General features: G+C 39.4%; 1 long non-coding RNA gene across 7 annotated transcripts in view; it reads right to left on the minus strand.

Annotated features, from left to right (window-relative positions):
- LOC138920816 (uncharacterized) overlaps positions 1-11314 on the minus strand; it is an 84433-nt gene extending 73119 nt beyond the window's left edge. For all 7 annotated transcript variants that reach the window (XR_011432680.1, XR_011432681.1, XR_011432676.1 and 4 more), the window contains exons 1-2: positions 11157-11314; positions 8920-9101 (exon numbers count right to left, since the gene is read on the minus strand). This is a non-coding gene — a long non-coding RNA (uncharacterized lncRNA). The remainder of the gene's footprint in view (positions 1-8919; positions 9102-11156) is intronic.
- Positions 11315-18811: the final 7497 nt, after the last annotated feature.

An 18811-nucleotide genomic window follows, 5' to 3' on the forward strand; every position in this document is an offset into this window, starting at 1 on the left:
TCCTTCCCATTAAGGTTATTGTCTTTTCTGCTCCAATTGGCCGCGTGCTGTTGGGTTGTAACGGCACTGGCAGAACGCTCGGAGCATAATGGAGGTGGGAGAAATGGTGTAATTTGCAAGGCTGCCTTTCCTATCTCTTCTAAATGAAGACATTTGGTTCCTGCGAGTCAAAACTCATTTTGATGAGTCTAGATGCATTTGGACTAATGGAAAAGGACAGCTATGGCTGTAATGGGTTTCTTGAACTGGGTTTTCTTACTCAGAATCACAGAATTTCAGAATTGGGAGGGTCATTTAAGGTCATCTGTTTCATCATCTCTAATTTGCATATGGGGAAACTGAGGAGCAGAGAAGGCGACTCACTTAATGAAGTCTTTGATGTGAAAACACGTTTTCACTGCCAATAATCATTCTAGTTTTTGACTTAAATCCTTTTCAGTGACCCAATGCCTTTTCTAAGCACTCAGAGATATGATCGTGTCTTATAAGGTGCAGAGACAAGAATCTTCCCCAAATATGGAATGTCTTTCATGACTCGGTGTGTTTGCTCATTCACTTCTTTCAGGCAGTTTAGGTGGCAGTGCTCCTCAAGGAGTGGGCTGGGGTTTTGTTGGGTTTGCACGGCAGCAACTTTTCCCTCTGGCCAAACCTGCTTTCCTCCACTCCTTTCCATAGGTGTTGGTTCCTAATATGGAACCCCCACACGTCAAACCCCATCTCTGTGCCTGCTTTAGAAGAACTCACCCTGTAGCACATGGGAGATAAAATGTAAAGTGAGTTTCTTTCTTTCCTATTCTTGTGTTTATTTCTCAAGTCCAATGTGCCCAAACTGATCGAAGTCCATTGTGTAAAATATAGTCCCTGTCAACTTAGAGATTCTAGCCTGGTAGTAGATATCGACAAGTAGAAACAATTATGTTACACCACTGCTTAATCCAGGCCACGGTTATCTCTTGACTAGACTACTGCAATATAGCCCCTGTTTGGGTCCCGTTTTTCTATCTTGCTCCCATTTATTCACCCAAGTAAAAACTCAGATCTGATTATGCCACACCTTGGCTTAAAATTCCTCAGTGAAGCCCCCTTGCAACTCAAATGAAGCCCCAACTTCTTGTTTAGCCCTGCGTATTTTAACAATATAATTTCTTTCCAATTTATTATGCCTTAGTAGCATTGACCTGTTTTTAGTTTTTCAAACCCAAATGTTCTTCCCCATCTCAAAGTCTCCATACTATCTTATTCCTCCACCCAGAACATTCTTCCTCTGCCTTTTCTGAGTGGCTGACACATTCTCATCCCTAACAACTTATTTTATTTGTCATCTTCTCCAGGCCTTCACATACAGGTTTGAAGATTCTATACTACAGATCCTGGGGGATGGGGTCATATTGCTAGTTGTCATTGATTTGTGTATTTACTATAGTTATTTGATGGTAGTTGTCCTAAAGGACCATGAGAAAGGGATATCTTTTTCTAATTTTCACAAAGGTCCAAATAGGCATAAGTAGAGAGGGAGTTCACCTCCTCTGCTGCCTACTTTCACCACTGGGTAAAGTTTATTCCCTTCATAATATTGTCAGTTTAATTTTATATTCATTTGCTTGTTTACTTTATCTTTTGTCAACTCTGTTAGATTATAAACATCACATGGTTAGGAATATAGTTTTTTTTCACCCACAAGTAGACTCCCTGCCTTGCACAGTGCCTGATGCATAAAAAGAATTCAATAAATATTTGCTGAAAAAAAGTATTTTTGAGTAAATTAGTGAAGGTGGGTGGGTGGTATTTGAGATGAACTGTGAAGTAAGCATAGGATTTAAGTACTGCTCTGTGATGGAGAGGCATTATTGTTGGTGGAGGGGACAAAAATATCTGTGAAATGGGCCAAAAAACACATATTTTAAAGTAATGTGCTCACAAATGTAGAGTGCCAGCACAATACCTGACATGGCAACACTCAAAAAACATTTCTGTTAGCACTTTCATCATTTCTTAACATTAGCAAATAGCATTAGCATATATCATGCGTATAGTAAATGTACTAGCATTTTACTGTAGTTAATGGATAACAGAAACATAACTCTCATCCACTGATTAAACAGTACAGTATTATAAAAAATACAAAATCAAAGTTTATACTTGTGTATGGTTTGGAGACTTCTCCAGAGGAATTTGGATTTTATAAGTACTTTCCAGTCTTGTAATTTACATTGAGACAGTGAAAAAATAGACTTTGTAGAAAATTAAGCACATCCTATAGCTGAGGATGTTGGGACAGGGACTGAAAATAGCATTGGTCTTTCTCTTTCTTACGGGATTTTGCTCTCCCCACCATTGCCATGATCTACTGAACAAATGCACCTGGGAGGCCGAAGGAAGTCAGACAAAGTCTCCATCCCCTACTGTAGTGGCTCTCTTCAGACTGCCCATACCAAAGGAAGAATGTTCAATGGCAAGTTTTCAGCATTTCCCCTTTATATCTCCAGAGGTAGGAAGTCACTGGTGCCTCAAAAACACTTTTGAAACATCCTCTGCTTTAAAAAGAAAAACATTCCTGACTTCAAAATTCCCAAGTTTGTGGTGAGGACTCAAAGTTGAGGTCACTTGCTATTTTCTTCCAAGTAGCTAATCACCCTCCCATTTCTCACTTTTTTTTAGGTCAGTGGATTTTTTCTTTCATATCAAATATATTCTGTTAATACATTGTGCTTTCCAAAAAGAAAAAGCAAAAAAACCAATCAAGGCCTTAACATCTTCAATCTATCCACAAGAAAATAAAATGCTATTGGCAAAGTTTTGAGTTGTTAAGTGATTTGGGTATTAGAGAATATGTGGGTGGCAGAATGAAAAACAAACAAAAATTTAAAAGTTATTAAATCACCTCCCCTTTGCATCACATTGTGTTGAGCTATGTATTGTCTTATGATTAGAGTAAGTCATTGAAAATGACTAAAACATAAGAATTTTACCTTTTCGCTACAGGAAAACTCTGTAACGTGGTTGAATAAATCTTTGTCCATAGGTAGCTTTCTATCTTTTTTTCCTGACAGTTCTTCAGGATCCTAACAAGAAATCATTCTACCTGGAAGCACAATGCAATCTGTAGCAACACTGGTTCTGCTAGGTCATAAGTGCCAATTAGGATGCTATTATCGTTATGGTCTAAATAATCCTCTCTTCTACCAGAGGACAGACAAAGTGAACCTAATTCACCTAGTCAATGAGTCATAGAAGCATACGTAAAAGCAGTCTATTTTTGACTTCAAAATCCTGAGAGGTTGATGAAAAAACCTGCTTTTCTATATGGTATAAAGCACAAGGATCCCTAACCAAACCAGTCTTTATTCTGCTGGAGATATCCCCAGAACTCCAGAAACTATACTGAGGTCCATGTATTTCTTAGGGTTTATTGTGCACTCTCTGACATGCATGTCTTTTATCACGACAAAGTGGTACCTGCTACTTCCTCCTCAGCAAATCATATCAGCATAATGTCATCAATGTGATAACAGTAACAATGGCCATTGTAGCTCTAGCTACTATCTATTGAGTGATGACTATGTTCTAGACACTGTTCTGATAATCTCACATATATTTACTAATTTAAAAGCCACAATAACTCTATGAAGTAGATACTATTACCATTCCTACTTTATGGATGGGGAAATTGAAGCAACAGGATATTAAGCTACTTGCTCAAATTCACCCTACCATCCCATAGTGGAGTTGAGAAATGAAGGCAGGTAGTCTGGGTCCAAAGCTTGTACTCTTTAGTCACTATACTATTGGACTCACCCAAGGTCTGACAGCAAATAAGAACAGAGACCATTTGAAACAAACATCAATGCCTAGTTTTCCCATAAGAGAAATGTAAAGATGTTAAGTCTACTGATGTTGTAATTTGATATCTCATGATATCGGCTATTTGGTTGTCATCAGCTTTAGTTTTCTGCCTGCAGAAGAAAAAAGGTTTCTTTGTTCCGTTTTTATTTTTTTTGTTTATTAATTCATAGAAAGTCCCTAGATTTCAGTGAATGTTTTGAATTATGAACTTAGGGATTTGTGCTTTTCATTATTTATCTTCATGGTCTTAAAGTGCCCTTGGGAGTAGACACCTCACCCTGCTGCTTCTGTTCTTCACACTATTTTATGGCCATGACAATGCAGCTCCCAAAGCTTTGACTTTGATGGGTACTTCATTCCAGGCACATCCAGATGATACTTTAATTAGCTGTTCCGCTGCTTCCTGCCATGGGCATCCAAATTCCCTTCCTTGAATTCAGACAGAATTATTGCTGCCTTCAGCTCCAAATAGGTCAGGTAGTCTATCACAAGTTTCGCCCTTCTTCTTGGGGACCATTGCCTGTAACCCACTCCCTGGTACTAATCTCTGTTACCGTCATGGCTTTTCGTTGACAATAACAGAAAAAAAATGGATACTTTGGTGATAAAAGCTGTTCATTGGAAGGATATTGAGTACTTTACAAAATCAACAGTAGGTTAATCAATCAGGCTCATAAAATATGCAGAAACCAAGAGAGGCTAGGCAGCAGGAAATGTGTCTGTGAGCCACACACACTGGCAAATCAGAGCTGCAGCCAGTGGAGGGACTCTGGATATCGCTACTTGCCTCTGAAGCATCACCACCATTGCTATTGCAGCATTCTTTGTGCTACTGCCAACATCAATAATTTCTTTAGCATCCCTGTATCTCTGCATCTCTGCATCAACCCCTCAAGATTCAAAGTGATGGGTGGGACCATCTGATTGACCTATCCTAGGTCAACCACCTGCACCCACATTCTCGCTTCCAGCAAAACTTAACCAGCAGGAGGGCAGGGGGAAGGGGCTTCTCCCTAGTTTTTCCCAAAATGAGAAGTTTTGAATACAGAAAAGTTGAAGAAATGGCAAATCTCAGTGTCAGAAAGTAAGTAATAAGTTTCAAAACTTGTTCACATATTTTAATCAAGTCCTCTGTCATAGGAAAAAATGAGAGTTGAGTAAATAACAGGTTCTTCTAAGGGACAAAGTAAATGAAGATAAGACAACCAACCCACAAAACCGCACACAATAATCTCTCACAATTCATCATAAACCACAGTTGTATCAAAGGCAGAACTTGTATTCATTTATTACAAAAGTACTTGGGAAGAGCCTATGATCTAGGCAGTGCTGTGTTAGGCACTGTGGATTCAGTCCTTAATATCAAGGAATTTACCATATCATTGATTACCTTTGCTGACTCAACAGAATGAAATCATTGATGGCCTTCAGTTTTATGTACATGAAGTTGAAATTCACTATGTCTTTTTCTACTATTGTGCTGACAAGGGAAATTTATCCATCCTGCACACTCGAAACCAAGAGGAGAAAGCTTTTGAGCAAGAAAGGCAGACCAAAACCAAAAGTGGTTACAAGATTGAAATTTGGTGTAAAGGTGGAGATTTGGGTGCTAGGTCTTTTGTTAGACCACTGAGAGTCCTCCAATAGATAGTGAATCTCAGCTTCAGCCTCTTGACATGTTAAATGGGGTAACACTTGATTCCACTTGTCTTATATCTTTGCCAAAATAAGGTGGGACTGTCTACCTGGACTGGGTTTCATTTTGGTTCTTCCTAATAAACAATGAAATCTACTTTTAAAGGCAACAACTGAAAGATATTGACTGACAAAGTATTTTGCAATCACTCATCATTCTCTACTCCAAGCTATCTGATAACCTTTAGGTATCACACAAGCTTCAGCCCATTTCTTTAAGTGCTTTCATCTCTCTGCCCAATTTTTTTTTATTAAAAACCCAAGTCTTACAGTTGTTCTCAGCATCCATAGACACAATTTTTTTTAAATGTTAAGTTGTCAGTCACAAAGGGTTCTATTGCAATTCGATAATTACCTGAAAGTTGAGAAATTTTCTCTCCTATTTGACTATCTATTCTGTAGACAGAAACTGAGTTCTGATTGGGGTTAATTTTAATTTTCTTTGCTAAGGAAGAATACAGATTCCTCATTCCTCACATTCCCATATGAGAGCAAATTTTCTTTTCCTAAGGAACAAAACTTCAAAACATTTCTGATTTCTCTGGATCCTTCCTCTCTCTTTATCAAGGGTAGTAAATTCCCTAATTGGCAGAATTAAGAGAAAGAAGTCAACATGATCAGCTCAGGATCTTTGTGGAGTTCTCAGAGTATCAGAATATAACCTTCTTTGTTCATTTGTGTCCTGAACTTGTAGGAGATTGGGTGACAGAGTAGACTCAGAACTTCCAAGGAGATGGTATACATTTTAGAGAATAAATTCTCAAGACAACCTAGCTGTGGTTGCAAATGTGGTTACGTAGTCTAATACAACTTTTTCTCGAAGAACAGTGACACTTTGACATCTGGTTGATTCCTCTGTCTATTTCTTAATGTGGCCACACTCAGGAAAATAGCAGGATGTTACTTATGGGATCCCTGAAAACTCCAACTTATTCCCTGTGTGGCAGCAGTTTCACTGAACAAGTCCCTGTCTACTCTCTAATAGCCACATCATCAGCGCATACTAAGCATAAGTTCTAGAAAAATAGTTCTCACAAGAACATGGTAAACATTACATATGCTCTTAAAAAATACATACAATTTACACTTTTAAGGATAGAACATGCAGATCTTTCTGCTTTCTTCTTAATAAAGAAGACACTTTCGTCGTCTCATCTTATTCTCTTCCTCCAAAGGCAGAAAACCAGCTTTAATTGTGTGACAAGTATCAGCGAGATCTTTTAGAGGAGACATAAACAAGACTTAACTAAAATTCCCCCAGCGCCCTATGTTTCAGATTGTTTGAGGAATAAATTAGTCATAGTAAAATACCAGGTTGTGTCAATAGGGGTCCCCAGGATAATCTTCCTTCTACGATCTGGAGCCTCCAATGGAATGATACATTGAAATGGGGCTTTCTCCCTGTGGTCAATAGACCATTTCCATAAGTATATTTAGCCTGTAGACACTAGATTATACACAATATAATGTGATTTTGCTATAGCACTGTAGTTTGGATTTCATTGCATATGCTATGCTTGAATAATAAGAGGGAAATTGGTTTTTAGGGATGGTTCTTAAGAAGATTGATGGATTATTTGTGCATGGGCCGACTAGTCCTTTAATCCCAGGTTGTTCTTGCTAAAAGCCCAAACCACATTAAATTAACCTCATTTATTCATTCACTCATTCATTCATTTATATATCATCCATCCATCCATTCATTCATTGCAAAAAAATATTTATTGACAGTCGACTGGTTTCAGGCATTTTTCTAAGTACTGGAAATACACAAGTCAACAAAACAGACGGGAGTCTGAAATTCTAGTGAGAGAGACTGGCAATAAACAAAATTGATAGGTAGATGATATAGTACTTTAAAAGCAATAAGTTCCAAAGGGGAAAAATATAAAACAAGAAAGAAGTGTGTGGATTATCAGAGGCAGAAAAAGGGGTTTAAATTTTTAAAGAGTGGTCAGGCAAAGCCACATTGAGAATAAAATATCTAAACAAAGCTTTGAGAAGGAAAGGAGGGAGTCATGCACCTATGCAGCAAACGACATTCCGAGAAGAGGGAACGGCAAGCTCAAATGTTTATTTAGAAGCAAGTGTGGAGTGTTCAAGGAACACTCAGAGTCTGCCATGGTTGGCATTGAGTGAGCAGAGAGAAGATTAGTAGGAAATAAAATCAGAGAGAGTATGAGAGGCCAGATTATGCGTGACTTTAGGGCCATTGTCTTTGGGATTACAAAGACTGAAATGGAAGCCAGGGTAGGAATCTGCACTTTAACTCTAACTGATGTGAGAGAATAGACAGATAGGGCTGGTTCAGTCAAGGATAGAAGTTTGGAGACCACTTAGGAGGATAATATAATAATGCAAATATGGTAACTTGGACAGGCTTGGTACCACTGAATATGGTAAAATGCGGTCTGGATATATTTGGAAGATTAAGACAGCAAAGTTTGCTAGAAAGGGTAGAATAGGAGATGTTTGTACCAGAAGATTAGGAGTTTTGGTATAGACTTGATAAATTAGATATCAGATATACAGATGACTATAGAAAGCTTGATTTCAGGAAAAAGGTAAAAGCTGTCAATAAATGTTGAGAATATCCAGCCTATAGGTTGGATCAAAACCAAGCTACTAGGGGCCGGCCCAGTGGCGCAGCGGTTAAGTGTGCACGTTCCGCTTCAGCAGCCCGGGGTTCCCCGGTTCCCGAGTGTGGACATGGCACCGCTTGTCAAAAGCCGTGCTGTGGTAGGCGTCCCACGTATAAAGTAGAGGAAGATGGGCATGGATGTTAGCTCAGGGCCAGTCTTCCTCAGCAAAAAGAGGAGGATTGGCAGTAGTTAGCTCACGGCTAATATTCCTCAAATAAATAAATAAATAAAATAAGTAAATAAATAAATTAAAACAGTTTAAACAATACAAAACAAAAACAAGCTACTGAATGTGATCACCAAATGAATGAGGTTAGATAGAGAGGAGAAGAAAACCATTGATATTGCCTTGGGGCACTGGAAGATTAAGAGGTCAGGGAGATAAGGAAGAGCTCACAAATGAAACTGAGAAGAAAAAACCCATCCGATAAGAGAAAAACCAGAAGAGTGGGTTCACCTGGAATTAAAGGAAATATTGGGGTGGAGAAATAGAGAATGTAAACAGTGCTCATAGATAGACAAAGATGAGTGCTGACTGGCCAGTGGATTTAGAGATGTGGAAGGTGCTGATGGCCTTGACGAGAGTGGTTTTGCTGGAGTTGTCCGTGAAGCCTTATCAGAGTGTGCACAACAGAGAACAGTGGTAGATAAATTGGGGACCATGACAATAGAGCTCCAGGTGGCGCCCTTTCCTTGAAAACCTGATGTCTCAGGTATGGTAGACATCAGTGCCACTCACCAATAATTCCGATGACATCCACCTTTGCGCACCCAAGAAGACCACCTCTCCTCTATGTCTTGAAATGGAAATTTGTCTTGCTTTGATAAATGAATTGTCAGCAAAGTGGCATGTATTGATTCTGAGCAGAAGCATTAAGATCCAGTGGATGATCATCCGTCTCTTTCTTCTTTCTGCTGCTGCTAGCAATGTTCAATAAAGTGGGAATTTCATCAGCTTTGGTCCAATATGAACATAAATCCTCCACAAATGTGTGATATTCATACAATGTGAGTGAAGAATAAACTTTGTTGCTTCAACCAGTGAACTTTTGGGCTCACTGGTTACTGCAGCCTGATCTAGCCTAAACTGACTAATAAAACCGCATGCATCCTGCTTTGTTTCTGTTCGTGCTTGCAGGAATTGTTGTACCTATACTGACCGACTGACCATAACCTGCTCAACACTTATTGGGAGCTCACAAGCTCTCTGGAAGATGAAAAGTATCTGCTTTCCTTAGCAAACTTGGAGTGGTAAGAATTGGCCCTTACTCTGTCTATTCTAGACGTGGGGTCTTCATCATTCTCCCCAGTGAAGTGGTGGGAGATGGCAGTAAGTCGTGCTTTAGGTCAACATACCTGTGGGAAGGATGGAATCTATGGATGCAATGTAAGAGTCCACTGGATTAGAAGGAAAAAGCATGCTCTCATTTCACTTTGGAATTAGGAAATGAGTTTTATGCAGCAAAAGAAGCAACCATAAGTAATAAGTGTCTGGTAATTGTTAGCTAATATTTTTGTTGCAATAATTGTTCTATTGTTACATTATTGTTCTTGCTTTTATTATTATGTATCTAGGTGGTTATCCTGTCATTGAATGTCAAAGTAAAATTTTATTTAGCACAAAATTTATTTTCCACCATTCTCTTTATACCAGGGCATAAATGAAACAGAAAACCTGAATTCATTGAACATTTGTTAGATGTTTGCTTCATAATGGGCTTGTACCCAGAAGACTGATGTTGACCAAGCTATGTTCAGATTCATTCTTCCACTTCAGCTCCTTGGAGCATGAAGTCATTCACATTGGAAAGGAAAGCTCTCCATCAAGCCCATTTATCTTGGGGGGAGAATAGAATAGAAGACCATATTTTCTGATGTCAACACAGTGATGGCGCTTCTTCCATAAGTTTATGGCCTCCTAACCACCAATCTGCACATGAGGAAATTGAACTCAGTTGGATTGGGTGATTTGTAAAGGCCAAAACATTAAAAGACACAGACAGAGAAAGAAAGAGAGAGATACAGAGAAACAGAGACAGAGTTGAGAAAAAAGACAAAAACAAATACCTATATTTAAAAAATGAATCTATTTCCTATTAAATATTTCTTCATTGTCCGAATGAATTTATGTTGCTTATAATACATTGAATTTAAACAATGGCAATATTACAAAGAAATTGTAGCTAGTGGAAAACCTGAACAGTATGCCAAATGACTCTGCATTCATTTTTGTCCCTCTTTTTCTTCCATAAACTGCACCCAGACAGACCATTCAACTCCACAAGCCATCAAGGACTGTGAGATATTACATCATTATAATGCTATATATATAATTCATTCACCATGTCAATGAAATGGTGATAAATGCTAGACTTACTCACAAGGATCATATCACATATTTCATCTCAACCCTTTTTTAATCATTTTTATTTTTTAAATTTCCATTATAACTTCCATCAGCTGACCAGCCTCATGATCATCAAAAAAATACTCAGCTCCCAAAATTGATATGGCATAGTGAAATCTGGGAGAGACTTGGTACCAGCCTCTGGCCTCTCAGGCTTGTTAATTTACTGGGAGCAAAAGGGTAAGTGGAAGCAACATATATGGAACCTTAGTTTCTTCACCTAAACATTGGGCATAGCAATGTTACCTTCCAAGATGTCTAAAGGGCTAATTCATTAAAAGAATATAATATTTTATTTCCAAAGTTAATTCTAACTAGATACACGAGGCTGGCAAAAGTTTTATTCCTCTTTTATTTAATTCAACAGCTATACATTGAAGAGATAAATGCCATATAATCCCTGACCTCTAAGAGTTTTAAACCCAGTGGAAGAGATTGCCAAGAAAATCATGGATAAACAATTCAGTATTAATCTTTTAACAGAGATCAGGAAACTTGCTCTGAGAAACTCAGGGAAAGAGAATTTGGTTGAAGCTCTCCTAGAAGGTTTCTTTGAAGATGTAGCTTACCTACTGTATCTTGAAATATGTTTAGAGGATTTCCACATATCGACAAAGGGAGTAGTTGGTTCAAAGTCATGGGTCAGTGAGAGGGGCTGGCATGTCCATTGTACTAATCTCCTAGAGCTGCCATAACAAAGTATCACAAACTGGTGGCTTAGAACAACAGAAATTTATGATGTCATAATTCTAGAGGCTAGAAGCCCAAGAATATGGTGTTGTCAGGACCATGCTCCCTCTAAACCCTCTAGGAGAGGACCCTTCCTTGCCTCTTCCAGCTTCTGGTAGCCTCAGGCATTGTGGCAGCACAGCTCCAATCTTTGCCTCCATCTTCACACAGCCTTCTTCTCCCTGTGCATCTCTGTCTTCACATGGCATTCTTCTCTCTGTGTCTAAATTTTCCTCTTCTTATAAGGATGCCAGTCCTACTGGATTAGGATCCATGCTTATGACCTCATTTTAACTTGATTATATCTATAAAGACCCTCTGTCCAAACAAGTTCGCATTCATAGTTACCAGGAATTAGGACTTCAACATATCTTCTTTTTGGAGAGGACATGATTCAACCCATCATATTCATGGAAAGTTAAGGGTGGCATATAGATAGCATGTTGGGAAAGGAGAGAAGTGGGTTGGAGCCAGGTTGTGAAAAACACAACATGCCATGTGGAGGAGACCTTAGGCATGTTTCAGGAGCAGAGTGGATAAAGCAGCTTTCTCTTTAGAAAGATAACTCTTATGGCAATGAAAAAAATGGACCAAATGGAAGTCACAGTCTTGCATTAAGGCCACAGCAGTTGTTGAGTTGAATAGTAAGGAAGCACAGGAGATACCAGAGCTAAGGTAAGTTTCTCGAATGACATGAAAATTGAGCCTGGTTGGGAGAATCAAGAAGGAAGGAATAGAGAATGACCCCGAGGTTTCCAGCTTTGGGCACTAGGTTGCTGGTGAGGCTATCAACCAATAGGTGAACCATAGGTAGTGAAGCTGATTGGGGATTCTAAGAAGGATGAGGCAGCTGAAAAGCTTAATTTAGTACATGTTAAGTTGATCTGGCAAAAAAAAAAAAAAAAGGAATTTTAAGCAAAATTTTGAGGAATACAATGATGAGTATATTTTGCATTGCATTAGTTCTTACACATTTCAAAATTTTAGAAGAGGTTGTATTCTTGACTCTTTTTATAGTGAGGCCACAATGGTAACAAATTATCTAAGGTGTATGAGTTTTCTATTGCTGTATAACAATTACTGCAAATTTAGTAGCTTATAACAATGCACACATTTGCTCACAGCTTCTGTCAGTGAGGAGTCTGGGCGTGAATTAGCTGGTTCTCTGATCAGAGTCCACTAGGCTAAAATAAAGTCAAGACTGTGGTCTCATCTGAAGCTCAGGATCCTCTTCCACCTTTGGAAGAGGTCTGCCATGGTTGTTGGCAGATTTCAGTTTCATGTGATTGTAAGACTGAGGCCCTCTGCTCCTAGAGATTGCCCATGATTTCCTGCCACAAGACCCTCTCTGCAGCAAAGCACTTCGCTACTTCAAGGCCAGAAAGAGAACATTTATGCTGCTTTGAATCTCTCTGACTTCTAGACCATCTTTTAAAACCCTCCACTGATTAGGTCAGACCCACCTAGAATAATCTCTCTTTTCATAATCACAAGTCCCACCCACATAAAGGAAGAGAGGGAATTATATAGGGTGTGTAAACATGGGGTGAAAATCTTGAGAGCCAGGTTAGAATTCTGCCTACTATACAAGGTAACACAGTGAGTGTTGGCAGAGCAAGAATTACACTTCATCTTCTGTTTCAATTTTCATGTTATTTTCCAAAATGCTATTTCACTGATGCCACACATCTTATTCTCTTTGGGTAATGAAATGTGTATGTAGGGCCATGATTTTGGATTCAGCAACTATCATTTGTACTCTTGTATAAAATTTATGGACATTCTTAACCATCACATTGAATTTTTGTCACATACCTTACTAGAGATAAAGATTCATTTTCACCAACCAGTATAAACTATCAAAACAAGAAAGTTGGCACATATTGTAGAAGTTTTAAATGAATTTAAATTTTCTAGGTATTCCATATTCCTCTCAGGTAACAGTAAAAATCAATCCCACAACTGTAGCAATTGTAATAACAGTGATGATGATGATAATTCTTGTAATTTGTACTCGTACAATTTCCTCAAGTCAACCTCACAACAACCCTGTCTATTCTATTCAGTAGACACTAATTTATCCTCAACTATTTGTTTGGTAGTGGGCTCTGTGTATACAAACATCAAGCAACTACAATCTTCATCCTTACCTAACTCAGAGTCTAGTTGTGTGAAATATATAGATCATGTTATTTCATTTGAGAAAAGAAACAAGACTCAAGAGGGGAATTGTTGAGTAGAAACCATCCAGTTAGTTAAATGGAAGAGATCACTTGTTCTAACCTGTGGCCAGCTGTCTTCCAATTGCCTCATATTGTTGCATGTTTTAGTGACAATATTCAAGTAATTCACATACATCCATTTATACTTTAGAATAACACTTTAAGGTGAAGATAAATAGTGGAAGGAGAGACAACGCTGAATGCAAAAATGCACTGGATTTCTTGATGGATGCTACTTTTCCTAAGTACCTGAAACTTCCCAACACACCTGAGCAAGGAAGCATACGACATTGGCCAATGTGTTGTGTGGCTGTCTTTGTTGTTTCAAACCATCTGGAGCAATCTCTGGAAATGAGACAAGTGTAACCCTTTCTCTGTGCCATGGACCGGATTGTTCCCAAAGACCAGAGGAAATTTCCCAGGGAATAAAGCTGGAAAAAAGACAAGTTTACCTAGTTGCTTTGTTGATTCAGAGGGACAAAAATGCTCTGAAATCAGTGAAAAAGAAGTGATTTTGAGGCCAGAGCAATCAAAGTAGGAATCCAGATTCTTCAAGGAGGCCTCTCAAAGAATGACAATACTCTATGAGCAGATGCCACAGAAGGGCTAAATAGTTTTGAAAATTGCTTACCTAGTATTTAGAGGAGAAAATCGTATTCAAAAATGAATAGAACAGCATTGTGCCCTAAACAACTGTGTTACTCTAGATAAGCTCCCTGGTATTCTTTATTTAGAGCTAGTTAAAAAATTCTCATCGAACTGCATTGTATGTTTATACCTGACTTCTGATTGGCTTGGGCTTCCATCACTTGGGTCCTCCATCACAGTAAGCTGGAGAGGTTAAAAAACAGAAGAAAAGGCCATAGTTTCTATTCTGTACACAGCATTTGAGAAAGTTTCTTTTTTTCCCTTTTCATCAAGTTATTCAACTTCACTAATGATTAGGCAAAAGGAATAAATTGCTGGCTAATTAAATTTGCAGATGGTATTCAATTGTGAGGGTGTGTGAGGATAAAGGAATAATGTAGAGGCCTCAAAAGCTTTGCATTCTATGCACGAGAGAGTGGAAAGGCATGAGTCAGTGTGTGCAATTACAACTAGCATATAGAAAAGAGGCAGAAGGGAGGCTACTGGAAAAAAGAGCTATTGAATATCAGTGAGAGGACATTTGTAGGAGAAGCAATGGATGGACTCAAATAACTATGAGATATTATGAACAATTATTCCTGTCTAGGTTAGCTCCTGCATAAGTTTATAGGAGACCTCCTATGGGTATAATTCTAGAGAGAAATCCCCCAAGCATCATCTCCAAATGAAGTTTTGATATTTGGCAGACCACCTGGTCTACATCATATCTCTGGTCACAGCATGGTTTCTGAGTTAGCCATTGGGGTTTCATTGGTTCTCAAAGTAAAATAAGCTTATTGGCAATGGTATGTGGCCATATGCCAGAAAGTACGCAAAGCCAGGTGATATGTATGGCATATATTTCTCAACGATTAGTTTTGCTCATGGCAACTAAGGTAAACTTATTTTTATATTAAAACAAACACAGATACATTGCGGTATCGAATAGAGGATTTGCATGGATTTTGAGCTATAACTCAAGACTGCAAAGAGATTTCTTCCTTACAGGGTGCCATCTAGGCTTACACCTCCAGATCTTCTAGGGGTACATACTCACTCTTGCTTGATGTTATGGGTATTTAGGTGGAAAAAGTTAAGAAACTCTATATATTCCAAATATGTGCATAGCACGATATAAAATACTTATTTTAAAAGCTCATTAATTTATTAAATATTAATGGAGAGCCTAGCCTGTACCAGACACTTTTGTCAGGGTAGAGAGAGGTACACTGGTGTACAGAACAAGTTCGTGCTCTCAGGAACTTGCATTCAAAGTCTATATTGTATTTATGAACTCCTTCACACAGCAATTTAACATAATTTTATGAAAGTGTAATTAATTGCTATTTATTTCTTAGTTTACTTTGTACACACTTCTGGAGCATTTTCCATGTACTAAACTCTGTGCTACGCAATAGAAAAACAGAAGTGAATATTGCAGACCTGTACTCTGCCTAAAACAGCATGAATTTTAATAAGGAAGACTATCAATTAAGCAATTAGTTCTAATGTTCTGAGATGAGTTTTCTGCAAGTGAGGTAGAATTTGGAACAGGATAATTTGGCAAGGATGTCTCATCTGCATTGGGACACGTAAAAGTCTTCTCCACGGAAATATATTTAAGCGTAAACTGGACAGATGTATAGGAGCTGGTCAGATGGACAGAATGGAAAACTATATTTCAGGTAGAGGGATAGCATGAGAAAGGCTGAGGGGTGAGAGGGAACATCAGTTACTCTAGGGCATGAATGAAATTCATAATGGTGAGAGTGAGCCATGTGGAGTAGAATGTGAAAAGATGAGGCTGCGGACAGAGATGTGAGCACAGAGATCACCATAGGCCATGCTAATGGATTTGTGCATCATCCTAAGGATGGTGGAAAGATCATGAAGGCTTTTAAGTTAGGGCAAGACATGACCAACATTGCAGTTTCTAAATGGTCACTTTGGCTTCGGTGTGGAGAATGGATTTGAAGGAAGCAGAGTGGAACCAGGGAGACCATTTAAGAGGTCATTGTAAAATCAAGGCAAAAGAAGATGCTTCTCAGGCTGCACTCAGGTGGTGGCTGTGAAGACGGACTGCAGTGATATCCAGGAGGCAAGTCCAGAGGGATTGTCATTTGGTTAGAGACGGGTCAAAGGTAAGGAGGTGAAAAGTGAGGCTAGGATCAGTAATAATTTGTATGTGGTTGCCACAGTGCTTTGAGGAAGAGAAGGATACAGCTATGTTTGGATATCTTGAATGTGAAATGACTTGAAATATCTAAGTGGAAGTAATCAGTGAGTAGAACAGGAGCCTGGAAAGAAGGAAGAGAATAGCCTTTACCTTTTCAAACAGGGTCTTGTTGATCTTGAATTGTCACTCTCGTGGTTGGCAAAGTAATACCCTACATATCCTGCCTATTGGACTAGATTTCCTTCGAGGAACTGATGCTGGGACTCTTCCCATTATACCAGAGTGGGGCCAGACCCCACTCTGTCTTGTCATGGTTTGGGGAATAAATCCAAACTGGTCCTGAGATTTGTCTAAAGTGACTTGTACAACACCTTGCAGCCCACTCATGGAAGGGTGGGGACCTGAGCCTAGGGCTCCATACTACGCATCTAGTATGGGTTTATTTATTCTAACTCTCCATCCACCTCCACCTCCCAGATCATGAATCCCCACCCTACCTTCAGTGTCTGTGGTGAGTGTCTATGTCTTACTCTACCTTCAACTGATGAGAATGCTCATGGTTTTGTTTTTTTTTTTTTTCCTGGGTAATGACACAAGTTCCCATGTGGGAGCTCGTTCTCCTGCTAAAGGAAGCCAAAGGCCTATTTGAACATGAGCCCAATTTCTCCCCTACCAAACATCACTGTCACAAACTGACCACTCTGGCAGTGCTGCCAGCTACGAGCAGACAGGTTGACTGACAGGAAGCACAGATCTGCCGCTCACACAAATCTAGGCAGGCAGGGGATGGAAAAGAGGTGTGCTGGGCCTGTCTGGCACCGACAGCTTCTGCCACACCGACATTTCAATCAGCACCGTGTTAAGCCAGCCCTTGTGTCACTCAAAAGTAGTCCAGCACTAGCTCCAGGGGTGGGCTCTAGGGAGCCACCTGAGTCCCTGGGTTGCTTCAAAGAGAGGGGTTACCAGGTCCATCAGCAGCATCTGCCACACCTTCTTCTCTTGCCAGATAATTAGGATATAGTCCAGTTGGGTGACTTTATCCTGCCTGAGGAAGTGACAGCTAATACTGGGCTGGCACTGGAGAGCACTCCATGGTTCATAATGACTGTCCGAATCGGCAGGAGCTGTCTGGTGCGTCCAGGAAAAGTTGAGTTCTGTTTATTCTTTGGAGAGAAGGAGGAATAGCGAGCCTAGGTGTGCTTTGAAATGCCTGTCTAACTACATAGGGATTTACATACACCTATTCATATGGATAAACACTTGCATAAGCACCTAGACACAAACCTCCCTGTTCCTCCATAAGCTAAATCATGCACAGATCACAAGCACACAAACAAGCATAGATGTATGCAAAATACTCATTTGCTAAGATGCATGCTTATAAATATGCATATTCAAATTTGCGTTAGGATGCACACATATGGAAAACACACATGCACAAATAAATGAATTTGCTGTATATGTGAGTGCATACAAATACAAAGACGTTGATATACAAAAGCACATGTACAGTGCATGCAGATTGATGAACTCATATAAACACAGGCAAATACAGATATGAATATATGTGAAAAGACACTTGTAAAAACACATGCACTTGCACACACACCCACATGCATTCTTTTCTAAGGGATGAATTTAAAGAGAATGGAAGAATGGATGCAGAACATTTATGTATTGGAGTTTCTACCTGTCATCACTCAAATCACTTTCAAGTGTGTAAAACAAAAGAGAGAAAAAAAATCAATTCCTGATAGGAGAGGTTCAAGGAGCTGTTAAATCAATTATATTTTATTTTCAAATATCATTCAGAGAAGTTTACACTCTTTCAGAAAAGTCTGGTCTCGCCGGGGGGCAAAGAACCAGCTGGAAATGGTAATGTGGAAGGCACTGCAAAGTTCAAGGCAAAGGCCAGTGCTGAGGTCAGAAATGACACTTTCATCTTCTCTGGCAGGAGAAGGGGGTTGGGAGGGTTTCAAGTGCCCCATTCAAATAATGGCCACAAGGGCTTAATTGATGTGACACCGGTCACTTCATTGATTGCTAAGTTTGACTTGGTCAATTGACATTAAAAAATAAACGTTTGTGAGATCTGGTGGGAGCCTTGGAAAGCTACTTTTTTTTGAATTTTTTAAACAAAGAGACAAAGAGGCTGGAAGAAGAGGTGTGACTTGCCCAACATCATCCAGGAAGAGAGTTCAGAGCCTGAGACTGATCCCAGCCAGCTGGTTTCCCAGCTCGGAACTTCCTGCTTCTCCCATTAGACATCTGCCCTCAGATCACCCTCCCTATCAGGTAGCATTTTGATTCCTCAAAGACCCTTATAAACATACAACGAATTAACTCATGTAGTATTGAGGGTGTTTAATTAAAGACACCAGGCTGAGGGCTGGTGACTGGCCGGAGGTATCACCAGGACCAGACCCAGGTGGTATGTGCTGAAGACTAGAAGAGCCCAGTTAGTGTTTCG

The sequence above is a fragment of the Equus caballus genome, chromosome 25, assembly GCF_041296265.1.
Source record: "Equus caballus isolate H_3958 breed thoroughbred chromosome 25, TB-T2T, whole genome shotgun sequence".
Taxonomy (NCBI): domain Eukaryota; kingdom Metazoa; phylum Chordata; class Mammalia; order Perissodactyla; family Equidae; genus Equus; species Equus caballus.